The sequence below is a fragment of the Tupaia chinensis genome, unplaced genomic scaffold (genome assembly GCF_000334495.1).
Source record: "Tupaia chinensis unplaced genomic scaffold, TupChi_1.0 Scaffold000687_1, whole genome shotgun sequence".
Classification (NCBI taxonomy): Eukaryota; Metazoa; Chordata; class Mammalia; order Scandentia; family Tupaiidae; genus Tupaia; species Tupaia belangeri.
The window spans coordinates 884796-900870 of record NW_006160210.1 but is presented as its reverse complement, the minus strand read 5'-3'; the positions used below and the strand labels follow the sequence as shown (position 1 = coordinate 900870).

The following is a 16075-nucleotide window of genomic DNA, read 5'->3' as shown; positions in this document are numbered from 1 at the left end:
CACACGTGCCCGGCGTGAGTTTTAAGCCACCGGGTCCGGGACACGAACCGCGGTCGACTACATGGGAGTCCATCAACAGCCATTTTGCTAACTGCTGGTTCCCCAGAGCTCTTACAAAGTTTAAGAGGAGGAATGAAATTAATTACTCTTCTTTCATTCTATTTTCCTTTTTATATTGTATAATAAAAGAGATATGAAAAAGAAAATTTGAACATTTGCAATTTTGGATCATAAGAAAATTAAAAATCCAGGAATTTAAGGCCAGCAGGTGGCATAGTAGTCAAGTGTTGGCCAACTGTGGTTTGAGTCCACAACCCAACCACTTGAAAATCACACCAGGCATGTGTGCATGCATGCTCAAAATCCCAAGAGGAGAATGGAGGAACAAGGATTGTGGTGTGGCCATCCACCCTGGGGGGCGATTTCTTCCTTTCTGTCTCTCTTTTTCTTTGTCTCTCTAGCAAATGCACATGTCCTATAGCAAAAAATCTCTCTAAAAACAAACAAACAAAAATACAGGAATTTAAATTCCATGTATAACTGGGAAAATAGAAGTTCAAATAGATTTGCTTCCATGTTATAGGCTAAAGGCTGTTAACTGGTCATTACTATAAATGCTCATTAAAATTTACTGTATTTTTTTCATTCAAAGTGATATGCCTTTCCCGCTGGCAATAATGTTGTACAAGTAGCCAATTCATTCAAAAGGTAAACTAATTTCGAACTTAAAAAACAAAAACGAACAAACAAACAAAAAAATAACTTCTAGGAAGAAATCTAATTTTTATATCTCATTTCGGATATCTCTATGAGTACAAGTGAACTTAATGTTGATAAAATTTATTTTTAAGCATAGCTATAACTTTTACCATCATCCATTGTAGACCAGATATCCATCTGTGCATAAAAGGATGTATTTATCACATTTTATAGCATAATATCTGTGAGCTATTATTTAAAAGGGGAGCATAGCAATATTTAACAATCAAGAAATGCAAAATAAAGTATACATATACTTAACTCTCCAAAATCTTTTAATATAGAATATCACTATAATTTACACATGTAATTATTTGTTAGTAAAATCTAGTCTTTGGATAGGGGAAGAGAACATTAAATTGTTTTGTTGCTGTTTATTTCAGTAGATAATCTTCCAGTATGAAATCATCAAAAAAATATGAACATTTACACCATGCAAGGAGTAAAGCATGGGGGTGGATATAGCAGTAAGTTCTGTAAAGAGCATTCAGGATCTTTGTTATCAAGCCAAAAATGTCTCATTAATTGATATCTTTTAGGGCCAGCAGGTGGTGGAGTGAAAGTGCTGGATTCCACATTGGCTGACTGGTTCAAGTGTCCAACCCAGCAACTTGAAATCACAACAAATAGATAAATAGCTTTTTAAAAATTTTGGATCTTTTGTAAGTCTACATAAATCAAATTCTATATTTACCCATTAGAGATGTAATCCACTTGAAGGAAAGTTAATTTTTTTTTTTTTTTTTTACATTTGATTTCTTTTACAAGAGAGTGTGGTACTCGGATGGGGGTACTTCCCAGAGATCCTCACCCAGACTTCCAGGACCACAAGGGCACTTGACGTGTTCAGGTGGACTTGGATCTTAATCCCCTCTTTCCCAAGTAGCTCTAGTACCCACGTCAACACCCTGTTGTACAAGTCACCATGGCTAGACCCTGGCAGTGGTTTTATTCTCCATTTTCTCTCATACCCTGCACACTGAGGGAGGTCAATAGATATTATTATCAAAATATGCATTATAATAATACATATAATTAAATGCTCAACAGTACTGTATCATTAGCGAACTATACTTTTTTTTTTTTTTGAGAGGTTTTCGCTATATGGCGTGTGCGCTCGCCAGACAGACAGAGAGACAGAAAGTGAGAATTCACCCCCTAGAGGGGATGGTCACGCCGCAATCCTCTCTCCTCCATTCTCCTCTCGGGATCTTGGGCACGCACGCACACGCGCCCGGTGTGAGTTTTAAGCCACCGGGTCCAGGATGCGAACCGCGGTCGACTATGTGGGAGTCCAGCAACATAGCCATTACGCTAATTGCTGGCTCCCAACGAACTATACTTATTTTTATCATTATTTTTCTCTTTTCCCTTTCACGTTTTCAGTTCCTTTTTCTTTTCAGTTTGAGACAGAGACAGAAGGAAAGTGAGAAAACAACCCCCCCGTGCGGGGAGGATGGTCACACTGCAGTCTCTTCTCCTCCATTTCTCTCTCCTTTTGAGATTATGGGCACACACACACACACACACACACACGCACACACAAATACCTAGCAAGTTTCTTAAGACACAGGGTCTGAGACTGAACCCATACAGTCAGCCATGTGAGAACCAGCCACCTTAACCACCACACCACCAGCAGACTCTGCAATAAATCTTTAAACCAAACATTTTATGAAACATTCAGCCTTTTAACTCTTTTTGTTAATTGAAGGTTCTAACACAGAATATCAGCTAATTAAAAGGCTGTTCAGGAAGAAACACACACACATACAAAATGACTGAACATGTATATGGTGGCATACTATGAAGTATTGTGCCTTGTGAATTACCTACTATGAAGTATTATGCCTCGTGAATAACCCTATTCACAGTATAAATATTAACATAGGCTTCTGAAAGATCCAGTCTGTTAATGAACATCAGTAATTTTGGTACTAACTTTTGACCAAAGAAACAATATTGATCAACAACTTTTATAAAGCTATTTAATTTCTCTGGCTCATTTTCAGCTGCTGGCAATGTAATGAAAAATAACATTAGCCACATGTTTTCAGAATATGACTGAAAATATGAGGATTGTAAGACTTCTAAAATCTTTGGGAGAAAAATGATACAATGAAATAACTCATTTCTATTGTAATAAAATGAAAATTAAAGGTTTAGAACATGTTCTCACTCAACAGAGACATTTTGAGTTAGCTTTTTTATCTAATAATACTAGATATAGTTGGGACCAGCAGTTAGCGTAATGGCTATGTCGCTGAACTCCCATGTAGTCGACCATGGTTCGAGTTGCAGACATGGTGGCTTAAACTCACTCCAGGCGCATGTGCGTGCGTGCCCAAAATCCCAAGAGAAGATGGAGGAGAAGGGATTGCGGTGTGGCCATCCCCCTGGGGGGTGATTTCTTGCTTTCTATTTCTCTGTCTCTCTCTGTTTTTCTGGCAAGCACATGTGCCCTGTAGCAAAAACCTCAAAAACCTAAAAACAAAAAAAAAAAAACAAAAAAAAACCCTAGATATAGTTAAGATATATCAATTTGGTAAGAGCAAAGAATTAATTGAAATTCCCTATCTACTATACAAGTAGATAACTCAGGATAATCGGAAAAAAAATTGGGGGGAGAGGCCAGCAGTGGTGTGGTGGATAAGGAACTGGACTCCCACATGACCGAACATGGTTCAAGTCTGGGACCTGGTGGCTTGCTTTCTTTCATAATTTCTCTATCTCTCTCTCTCTCTCTCTCTTTCTCTCTCTTTCTCTCTGTGTGTCTCTCTGTGCTCAGCACATATGCTCTGTAGCAAAATTTTAAAATAATAATAACTCTAGCAGTAAATAACAATAAACAATTCTAAAAAATAAAAATTTCTACCTCTTAGAAGCTCAGTTTCTTTAAGAGTGCCTTTTAGTTCTATAACTCTATGAGTTGAATACTGTGAGTGCAAAAGGAATTTCAAAAAAGATCATGTAGTGAAAAAATCACACTGTACCTCATAAAAATGTACAGTTATTACATGTCATTTAAAAATCATTTAAAAGGAATTTCTAGAATTTTTAGGCCATAAAAGAAATCAGGATAGAAAGTGAGATATCTTTGGAAAATTATCTCTCTCCTGTAGGGACACATGGCAACCGCACTGGTGAGGGACAGAAATAGTTCTATGCCCTGTACAAGAACCAAACGGATTCAACGTGTCAACTTGGACCAAATCAGACCACTCAGGCTCTCTTAGGAATTTAATGGGTGTGAGAACATTCTGCAGATGGAACTATATCTTATAAACCTGAGAATCCTGGATGACTATAAGCCACTATGTGGGCTTGAAAGCAAAGAAAATCAAGAGAGAAGGTAGAGGAGATTATGGTTGAGCAAACAGGGATACGAGAGTCAGGAGAAAAGGTACCTTTCCATTTTCAGTCTCAGTTGTTCCCAAGAACTGGCTACTTTCTTCTTCTTGGATTCAATGTTACATTCTTGGGTCTTTACAATTCTCTGGTTTGTTTTGCTTGTTTGGGTTTTGTTTGCTGGTTTGTGTGCTCTTGATGTCATTGTTCTTATTTTGAGAAACTACATGGTAGGAATGAAGGCAGTAACTGAAACCAACACATGAGTGAGAAGTTCAATTGAGAAATATTTCAGACTGGAACTGAGAAAATTAAAGTTACTGAGAATATGTACATAGGGCACATGTGTTCACAGGAGAGCGACATAGACAGAGGGAAAGTGAGAAATCACTCCCACAGCAAGGATGGCCATGTCACAATCCCTTCTCCTCCATTCTACTCTCAGGATTTGGGAAACGCACTCACATGCACCCACAGGGAGTTTGAAGCCACCTGATCTGAGACTCAAACTGCAGCTGACCATGTGGGAGTCCATTGCCGTTACCACCATGCCACCTTCTGGCCCAAATATAACTTCTTTAACCTGAGCTTTGAGGTTATTTAGTATTAGAAATTTTAAAGCTAGTCCTAATGATAAACTTTAATACATAAAGTATATTGTTATAAATGTATATTTGTTATACATATTATTATAAATTCATAACCTTTTAATTGTGAGGAAATTTCATGTCATATATTTTAAAGTATTCATATTAATTTTGAAAAGTCAAAATTTAATTGTCATACCTTTTAAAAATCTTTTTTTTTTTTTTTTTGAGAGCTTTTTGCTATAGGGTGTGTGTGCTTGCCAGAAAGACAGAGAGAAACAGAGAGACAGAAAGTGAGAACTCACCCCTCTGGGGGAGGATGCCCATGCTTCAATCCCTTCTCCTCCATTCTCCTCTTGGGATCTTGGGCACGCACGCACATGCGCCCGGCGTGAGTTTAAGCCATTGGGTCCAGGACTCGAATCACGGTCAACTACATGGGAGTCCAGCAACATAGCCATTACACTAACTGTTGGTTCCACCTTTTAAAAATCTTAATGTATAGTATTATGTCATGTTTATCTCAGAACTGAAGATATGAATATGGTAAAAATTTCAAATATATTACTAAGGAAACAGAAAATATGAAATCATAATACTTGAATTTTTTTGGCTATTTCATAATGTTTGTAGTGGGAAAAATACTGCAATGGTCTATTTCATATTCTATTTGAAAATGGAAAAAGTACATTTCAAAATTTTAAAGTTTTATTTCACAATCAATTAAAACTGGATTTAGAACAAAGATGTATGACTGTCTTTGAAGTTAATCAGTAATATGGTTTTCCTTCCAAAGTTTATTTGCCCTCTCACCCCCAAAGCATTTCTTTTTTTCTTTTTTATTTTAAGAGAGATTTTTGTTATAGGGCACATGTGCTTGCCATAGAGAAACAGAAAATGAGAAATCACCCCCCAGGGGGTATGGCTATACCGCAATCCCTTCTCCTCCATTGTCCTCTTGGAATTTTGGGCACACATGCTCATGTGCCCCGTGTGTTTCGTGTCACCAGATCCAGGACTCAAACCTGCATGATCCATTTGCAAGTACAACACCATAACCATTCTACCACCTCTGGCCTATGTCAAGCATTTCTAATGGATTATGTTACAGAATGCCCTGGGGGATTTCTATGTGGTGGCATTATGTATGTCTGCTTTGATCTATTCCACAACCATTATGTGTCCATTTTTTGCTGACTGTATTATTTGACCTCTTTTGATTAACAAAATCAACATATTTCCTTGTTATACTTCACAATGTCAATTCATCTAAATACTGCCAACAAAACACTGATAACCTTGATATGATTGTGCACTGATAATGTGTCAGATTCTCTACTAAGGATTTTGCATGCATTTTCACATTTAATGCTTACAAGAACCATCTGAGGCAGAACTGGAGAGATTATAGTAATTCATTCAATGGTACATGGATAGCAAGCAATTGGACTTCCGTTTAAACCTAACTCTGTTGGGTCGCAAACATATGCTTCTACTGCTACTTCAAACTTCTTCCAAGCTAATTAAATGTTCATATAGGTGAGGTGTGTTCTGCCATGTTTGGGGACCAAGGTGACTGAATCTCTGCTCTATACTCCATCTTCCAGACCTCAAAAATGCTCAGATGGAAGCCATTTCAATCTGAGGTGTGTCCTGCCATGTTGAAGGGCCACCTGGTTTTCATTTTTTGCTGTTAAAGAAAACTTTTTTCCCTCTTTTTTTCCCCTTCGTTTTCTTTTCCTTTTCTTGTTTTCTTTTCTTTTATTGTTTTTCACCTTCCTTTCTCACTCTGCTCTTCAGCTTCCACACACTGAGTGTCTGGACAGGCCTAGGTGCACAGTCGCCAAGCATTTGAATGCTTTCAGGTAATAGAAATCCCCAACCCTTACTGAACCTGCTGTTGTAAGGAAGAAACTCCTCTTTATAAACCTGAACTCAGTATCTCTTTCTGTGGATACCACGTTGCAAAACACAGTAGAGGAGAGAAATTGTCTCAGAAGTACCTTATAGTAAAGGGAAGCACGTGATCTTACAGTCACAGAAACCATCTCTAAGCAATCAGCTAAAAGTGAATACACCACAAAATGACTAAAATTGAGAAAAGAGAGACTGCGGAGTGAGCAGCAGGGAGAAGTACGGAGCTGCAAAGAGCATGGCTCATCCCCTCCCACGTGCCTCTGAACTCTCAGCTGAAACCCTGCAGCTCAGCTCAGGTGCACCCATTCCCTAGAAACTGTGAAGCCTTTGTAATATCTAGATCCAAAGTCAGAAGTGTAGGTTGTTTGGTGAGCATCAGGAAAATGGAACTGCAGGAGATTGTGGATTACCTCCTGCCACACAACTCTGAACACTTAGAATTAACTCTAAGAAATTAAGAAGAAACATATAATCCATCAGATAACCAGAAACCACCACAGAGGCACAAGAAACAAGAGCAACCAAGAAAAGCTCTCTCCTTAGGGGAAAAGAACAACCTTTCATCATCCACAGATAGCACAATAGAACTTGTAGAAATGTCTGATGAAAAATTCAGAATATTCATAGTGACAAAACTAAACAAGATGCAAAAGATGAGAGACAATGAACTCCAAAAGGTACAAGGGAAAAGAGACAAGTTCCAGGAGGTGAGGAAGTTCTTTCACAATTTGAAAGAAGAAATACACACCATAAAAAAAGAATCAAATGGAGCTGTTTGTAGGTGAAAGTTGTAATACAGGAAATCAAAACTTCTCTCGAAAGTATTAAAAGCAGATTGGACCATGCAGAAGATCAAATCTTAGATGTTGAAGACAAAACCCCTGACCTGGAAAAGGTCACCAAAACAATGAGAAAATAACTCCCCTAAATGCGCATAGTATACAAGAAATACTAGATACCATTAAGCACCCAAACATCCAGAAAATCAGTATCCCAGAAGGTAAAGAAACTAGTAAAGGCATTGATAATCTATTCCATGAAATCCTGGAAGAAAACTTTCCAAACCTAGAGAGGCATTCAAATATCCAGACCCAAGAAATACAAAGGACCCCTAGTAGAATCAACCCCAGAAGATCTTCTCTAAGGTACGTCATGGCCAGATTGGCAAAATCCACAAAGAGAAGATACTAAAATTGGCAAGATAAAAGCAACCTCGGATAAACAAAACCTGAAAGAGTTTACCAACACCAGAGCAGCTCTTACAAAAGTTCTGAAAGGAGTGCTTTACCAGAAAAACTAAAGACACACAGACAGAAGTAAGGGAACAAAGTGCAACCAAAAAAATGCTAGGGACAAGTCTGAAAATATCAATAATGACTTTGAATGTTAACTTCCAGGATTTAAACAGAAAAATTGGACCACAGTAACACTGCAAATTCAACAGAAGAGAGATTACATGAGACTGAACTGGTGAAATAGAATTTTAGAACTTTTGTCTAAAACATTACTAATTTTTTTACTATGCCTTTTTTTTTCCAGATTTAAGATTTTGCTTTCTTTCAAGTTGTTGATAGGTTCAGCAATTTGTTGAAATGTTTCTTTTTTTGCTTGATTGTTTCTTGTTTTTAAATTGAAACATAAACTTTGCTCCCTTCCTAGAATTGGAAAATATCTGTGAGTATTATTTTGTGGCAGAAGAGTTATATGCATAAGTTCAATAATACCTGTTGCCTTGCATAAGAAATTGGAAATACTCGACATTGCCAGGGTTTTGACTGGAATGTCATTCTGAAGATACAACCAGAAAACTATGGAACTAAGGTAGATCTCAAGAACGTGGACAGAAGCTCTTGGAAAGAATGGCCTGGCACCATAAACAGTTTTGCCTGGCAGAGAGGATTAGAGAAGCCATAATGATTTCCTACCATAAAATAACCTGGACTTTTCCAGCCCAGCATTTTAATCAGTAGAGATTGCAAAAGAGCAGCCACAACCAGAGGATTACGTCGAGGAAGACTTTAAAGGAAGAAAAAGAAACTGATCTTTGCTAGCAGATGGCAAACCACAGAGTTCTTGGTAGGCAGAACCAAGTTGGGAAGGTTCATGTGTGAATTGTGTGTTGGGTGGTGTTCACTTCTCAACAGTTTGAGTAGTCGACATGTAAATATTTTCTCAAAAATATTTAAAGGCATACTGTGTCTGTTGTTCTAGAGTCACAAACAAAAATATAACAAGCCTTTTGAAAGTTATCTTTAAAATTCAGGATTTGGGGAAATTTTGAAAGTTGTTCGTTAACTGTCAAGAACTATGGCGTATGAGCAAAAATATATGTAAAGTAAGTATTTGTGGGAAAATGTACAATAAATAAATTTTAAAAATATGTATATAGGCAAGAACTTCAAAAAGTCCATGGAAGGTGGAATAAAAGTATGAGTATATTCAGTTGCAGAAAGTTTTGAAACCCGTGAATCATTTCTTTATCATAGGCACTTTCCATGAACTTATTTGACGATTTCCCCCCAAATATTTCTAAGTTTTCATATGAGAAATATCAGAAAATCATCTTCGCCAACCATAAAGAAAATAGCATTTTGTAAATTCATATTTTTTAGATGAGATCAAAAGTGAGAGCCGAGTTCCCTGTTTATTAAATTGCTTTTCTGCTTTTTAAATCTGTGATAGATTTGTAGGGATGATGAAAAGCATAATTCTGTTAAATATACCAATAACAAGTTATGCCACACATTTCAGGGTAACTCTGACATAATGAGTGTGATCCAATGGCCCTTAAACAGTAATTGCAACTTGAAGTAGCAAGTTCCCAGAATGCATAATTGAAATGTGCTTACTATGATGATAACAGTAAAGATTATTTTAAAAATTAATTTATTTATGTTTAGTTTTTCGTCATAGGGCATGTGCACTTGCCAGAGAGAGGCAGAGAGAGAGAAAGTGGGAAATCACCCCCCGCCCCCAGGATAATGATCACACTGCAATTACTTCTCTATTTTCCTCCTGACATTTTGGACATGCACGCACATGTGCCTGAGTGATTTTCAAGGTGCCACGTCCAGGAATCGAATTGCAGTTGGCTATGTGGGAATCCAGCACCTTAATCACCTCACTACCAGCTGGCATCCAGCAAAGATTTATTAAATGCTTAATATGTATTATATAAAATTCTATGAAGTTTACAAATAGCCATTTATGTAATTCTTGCAACAGTCCTGTGTGATAGGTACCATTATCTATCTCCATATTTTAGATTAAGAAACTGAGCTACAGAGTGCTTAATTAACTTGCTCAAGATGCTCTAGAACTGAGCAGTGATATTTTTACATGAATTGTCTAATTCCAGAGTCTGTGATCTTGACCATCATTCAATACTTCATCTCAAAAAAGGCAAAAGTATCCCAAGGACTACTCCTGACCCATTGCCCATAACTCTCTCAGGTATGGTACAATAATTATCCTACTTTTTCTCTTCTTCTGCCACTTTCCCATTTCACTAGATTCTTCCTCATGGCATTTACATGTGTTCGAGCCTCCCATATTAAAAATAGAATCCCTCCTTCCCACTTACCCTTGTAGCTAAGCAATTCCTACATTCCTTTCATTCCCTGTAAAGCCAAACTTGTTAAGAAAATTGCCTGCATTTATTAATCCCCTTGCCTAGAGTTATTTACTCCTCAGACACATTATGATCGGCACAATAAAACTACAATTCCTCCAAAGGATTTTACTTCCAAGATCATTATGACCCTTTTGTCACTGAACATGATGAGATTTTTTTAAAAACCTTTTTGAACTTGTCATCTCAATATTGAGTGCAGAAAACTCTTTGTTCTCTTGGCTAAGCTGGTGTTCTTGTTTACTTAACAACTACTTTGCTGACTTATGACTCTAAAAGGAGCTAGGAAATTAGAGTTGTGTGCATTTTTTTTTTTGGCATTATGCTTGTTAAATGTGATTGTTTTAAAATATATATACATATATGTATATATATATATTTTAATGACACAGGTTTGGCAGTAAAATGAAATGTACAGTGCAGGGGTAGGAATGCCTAAGAAGAGCGTGGTGTGGATTTCATCATGCAGCATGCACAATCAGTGGGGGAGGACGGCATCTCCGTATTTGTGTGCGGAAGTGATGAATCTCTTTATGGCACTTGAAAAGAAAGATATCAACAGCAGGTGAGGGCAGGCTGCATTTCGTTACTGAGACATGAGCACAAGAATTGCCTTTCACGTGCTCAGCTCAGAATTACCGGTACCCAAATTACAGAATGGAGTTCAGAGGCTTGGAAGAAATTTCAGAAGCAAAACTGGACAGCATTTTAAAGAACCCTGTAACAATGACACTTTTGATAACACAGGGAATGAGAGTGGGTGTGTATCTGTGTTGGTAGGAGACGTGACATCGCCACCCCTAGAGGAGTTTGATTGCAAATATCAAAGCATTTAAAGAATGTATTTTTTGGTCAATTTCACTGATATGTACTCTACTCTTTATGATCAAGAGAATTTTTTGATGAAAACCTATCTAAACAAATCTTTACATTTAAAAAAACGTCATAAGAAAGTATTGCACCAGAGTTTATCAGAGTTTTTTTTTTAAAGAATTATTTATTAATATTTCAATTTTTAAAAATTTTGCTACAAGGCACTTATACTCATAAGAGAGAAAGAGAGAGAGAGAGCAAGCAAGCCACAGAATCAGCACATGGCATGATGGTTACATCACGGGACTCCCATGTAGTTGATCACAATTTGAGCCCTGGACCCGGGGGACTTAAAACCCATGCCAGGTGCAAAATCCCAGGAGGAGAATGGAGGAGAAAGGATTGTGGCATGGCCATTTCTAGTGGGGGATGATTTCACATTTTCTGTCTCTTTATCTCTGTCTCTCTCCAGTGAGCGCACACATCCTGTGGTAAAAAATCGCTCTTAAAAAAGAAAAAGAAGAAGGGAACCAGCAGTTAGTGTAATGGCTATGTCGCTGGACTCCCACCTAGTTGACCACGGTTCGCGTCCCCGACCCCGTGGCTTAAAACTCACGCCGGGCGCGTGCGTGTGCTTGCCCAAGATCCTGAGAGGAGAATGGAGGAGAAGGGATTGCGGCGTGGCCATCCCCCCTGGGGGGGGATTTCTCGTCTGTCTCTCTCTGTCTGTCTGGCGAGCGCACACGCCCTATGGCAAAAACCTCTCAAAAAAAAAAAAAAAGGAAAATAAAAAGAAAGATCAGCAGTTGGCAAAATGGCTGTGTCGCTGGACTCCCATGTAGTTGGCTGCAGTTCGAGTCCCAGACCTGGTAGTTTAAATTCATGCCAGGCATATGTGCATGTGTGCCCAAGATCCCGAGAGGAGAAGGGAGGAGAAGGGATTGCAGTGTGGCCGTTCCTCTGGGGGGTGATCTCTTGTTTTCTTTCTCTCTTTCTCTCTTTGTCTTTGTCTTTCTGGAGAGTACATGTGCCTTGTAGCAAAAGCCTCTCTAAAATAAAAAAAAAAAAGAAAGAAAGAAAAAGAAAAACAGGAAAGAAAAAGCAAGCCAGCAAGCAAGTAAGAGTAAGCAAGCTGACAGATCTGAGACTCAGACCACATTTGACCAAATGATAGAAGTCCAGTACCTTAACTACCATGGCAAGCCACTCACCGGTCCTCTATCCCCCCCCCTTAATGATACAAAATAACATTTTATTGTTATTGTTTCTCAGTGGTACAAAATAACATATCTTATTATTTCTTAAAGATACAAAACAACATATCTTAGGAAATTGATGACATTTCAGACTTGATGAGATACAAAGTAATATGTATCATAGGTCTAACTATTGGATTACTCTCCATTTTCTCTTCTAGATTTTAAACTCAATGGCGATATGGACCCTGTGGTTTACCATTCTATCCCAGTGTGCACCACCGCTCTCGGATGAAAACGGGCCACATTTGCTATTGTGCAAAAGTATAAAATGGGTTTCAAGTGATCAGGTCTTTTAGAATGAGTTGGTATCCTACGATTTCTGTGGCCCAGAGAATTCCCAGATGTGGGCACAGTATGAGGGTTCTGCTTTTGATCCCAAGGAAACATTTCAAGCCTTATATTACTGAAGACAAAGGGGACATCCTAAATTTAAAAAGCGGAAGTACTTGAAGTACTCCTTCCTGGGTTGGAGTCACATCAGCCAGCTCTTCCCACATTGCTTCGTTTCACCATCTCTCAAGGACTTCTCTATTTGCATATAACCATCTTCACTCTTAGGTTAGTTTTGCATTTTGTTGGCTTTCCTGAGATACTTAAAATGTTTCTTACCTGCCTCTAGAGGATCTTTACTACCATTGCATGGAAAGCCCTGTATCTCTGTGTAGTTTTGTTCTATGTCTTTGATCTTTTTAGCTGAATTCTATATTCTTATTTACTTATTTATTTATTTTCAGATTTTGCCACAGGGCACATGCACTCACCAGAGACGGAAGCAGTGAGAGGGAACGGAACATGAGAAGTCACTCCCGCTGGGTATGGTTACACTGCAATCCCTTCTCCCCCATTATCCTTTCGGGATTTGGGGCACTTACATACACATGTCCAGTGGAATTTTCAAGCCACTGGGTCCAGAACTTGAACCACAGTTGGTCATTGTGGGATTCAAACACCTTCATCATCACGCCACCTGCTGGCCCCTCTATTCTTATTTTTTTCAAAATTTTCCTCTGTGCCAGGACTACAACTAATACAGATATTAAAATCACATCTATCTGATTCTGTATATCTTGTATAAGACTTTCATTTTGTCTTACTCTATAATTATAACCATGAAGTCTGCTCTAGATATAGCATAAACTTAATAGGGTTAAAGTCAGAATTGTGACTATCACATATATAAAAATTAGTTAACTTCTGAATATTACAGAATAGGCGTTAAGAACCAGCAGAGTGACGCTAAATCTAGCATACACTTGTTTCCCTAAGTTTCGCCCGCCTGTGAGCGGATACAGCATTACACTGGCAGCTTACCCCTTGAGCAGATGGGAAAACCTTAGTGCTCGGTGAAGTCCTTGGCTGGGTATTTCACAGAGCATCTCACATTTTCTTGCAAACAAGTCTGCTCCCACCAACTGCCACCACTACTGCTGCCGTCTCCCTCCGTGCTCTGGCACTGCTCTAATCACTTTTACCTTCCTCGTGGAATTTCTGTAATGTATTGCTACATTACCGGGGACCTGTTCCTGGGAATCGGGCACTCCTTCCATGAGAGGCTGTCGTGCTGCCATGTGCCTCTGTCTGTGTGCAGGAATCTTAGTGCCAGGTGATCAAGACAGTGAGGCCGGACCAGAAAGGGAACACTGTGCTATCTGTCTCAGTTACACCATGTCAGAGCAGACAGGAAGCCAGTCAGACAGCTTTCAGTGCACCTGCTTTTGTGTTATTTAATGTATTATTGTTTTTTTAAAGAACTATTTAATTTAATTTATAATTATTATTATAAATTTGCCCATGTTCTCACTGAAGGGAGACACAGAGACAGAGAGAAGGGGAGTAAGAAAGCAAGCTGCCAGGTCCAACACTCATACAGTGGTTGGCCATGTGGGAGTCCAGCACCTTAACCACCATGCCACCTGCTGGACTCTTACCTGTATTCTTGTGTAACTCACAGGCACCGGAATGGAGAATACACCTGGCATGTTGATATTCCAGAATGACTAGCTCTTTCTTAAGAAAGCTGGCTACATGTAAGTAGATCTGATTCTCTATGGCTGGCTCCTTTTTTTCTTTTTCATTTTTTTCTCCCCCCTTCAAATGGAATGTTCTAGAAAGATCTTGGCCACTTCTCTAGGGCCTGCCTACCTGTTCTAGAATACCATCCTACCTAGATGCCTGCTCATAATTTATAACATGGAAAATGTACAATGCTAGTTGATTCGGTGATACAAGGAAATATGTTTCTTTTTCATGGTTTAATTATAAATAGACTAAAGTCTCTTAAAGCAGTTCTGAAGGATTTTTTTTTTTTGAGAGGTTTTTGCCATAGGGCACATGCGCTCGCCAGAAAGAGAGAGAGAGACAGAAAGTGAGAAATCACCCCCCAGGAGGATGGCCATGGTGCAATCCCTTCTCCTCCATTCTGCTCTCAGGATCTTGGGCACACATGCACACATGCTGGCGTGAGTTTAAGCCACTGGGTCCGGGACTCGAACCTCGGTCAACTACATGGGATTCCAGTGCCATAGCCATTACGCCACCTGCCGGTCCCAGCTCTGAAGGATTTTTAAATGTCAGCTTCATGCATTGTTCGTGCTTTCTTTTTTTACCAGAAAATGTGGTTTTCCTTTGACTGGCTGAGAAATTCCTTTGGTTTAAAGTGCACAAGTAATAAGACTGGCATGGATCCGTGTAGAGCTCAGGCTTGATGGCAGATGCTGCCATGTTCCAATGACAGCTCTGGTGCAGGTGCTCACTGTGACCTTGGACCATTCGGTCCCCCCTCTCGGTGCTGGGCTCTACTTCTGCACTTGATGGGGGGCTTCTGAAGATTCGTTGTTCACTCTCTGTGCAGGAGAATGGACACACTCAAGGACGGTACCTGCTTATTCTGCAAGGTGGTCTTTTGCTGGAGTCAAGCAAGGCCATGGGGCTGACAGTGGTGCAGCAGTAAATCATGAGCTTCTGCAAGATGGATCCATGTGGGAAGGTTCTGCATGCGTGTCTAGAGACCTACTTGGGTATATCAGGTATGTTGTTGCCTGTGACCCCGGGCTGACTGAAGCTGGAGGTGCATTGTGGTATCAAGACCCTGTTGGAGATGCCTGGCTCGGGCTCTCTCCCCCTCTGTCTCTCTCACTCATGAAATAAATAAACAAATTCTATATGTATATAAGAAAACAAGGCCAAGCCTGATCAGAAGAGCCATGCTTACCTGTGGGTGGTTTGCCCGCAGTACCTTTGGTTCTCGTGCCATGCGCATGTGGTAGCCAGAAACAGACAGCTGACAGCCAGAGGAGAAGTGATCACCGCCTTTTGTGTGAAAGAAATTCTTTATCATCTTTTCCAGAGAAATAATTTCTATCAAGTGGGAAATGGATCTCTTTAGAACCACGTGTGTGTGTATATATGTGTTATTTGATGTGAAAGAATATGAAGGGTGGATATTTACTTCTCATGCATGAAGCAGAACCCAAATGAAGCTGTGTATCTACTGCACCGATTATAAAATTAGTGATACGTGCGTGTGCGCAGTGCTCAGAGAGCCCACTGTACATTAAAGACATTGATTTGCTTATTGAAGTTTATTCACCTATTTCTTCAAAAGTGAGACAGAAGCACACACACCCCTTAACAGGGTCTTGATGCCCCAACCGCCCTCGGCCAGCTCTGGACCATGGGCATGCCTGGAGTACTTGGGGAGATCTCTGACCATGAACCCTGAAACTTCCCTGTGGGTCAGCCACACAGTGCATCAGGTTTTA

General features: G+C 39.4%; 1 long non-coding RNA gene across 1 annotated transcript in view; it reads left to right on the top strand.

The window, feature by feature from the left end:
* LOC102499835 (uncharacterized) overlaps positions 1-13084 on the top strand; it is a 72186-nt gene extending 59102 nt beyond the window's left edge. Inside the window, exons 2-4 of the long non-coding RNA XR_336288.1 lie at positions 9970-10064; positions 12473-12872; positions 13049-13084. This is a non-coding gene — a long non-coding RNA (uncharacterized LOC102499835). The remainder of the gene's footprint in view (positions 1-9969; positions 10065-12472; positions 12873-13048) is intronic.
* Positions 13085-16075: the final 2991 nt, after the last annotated feature.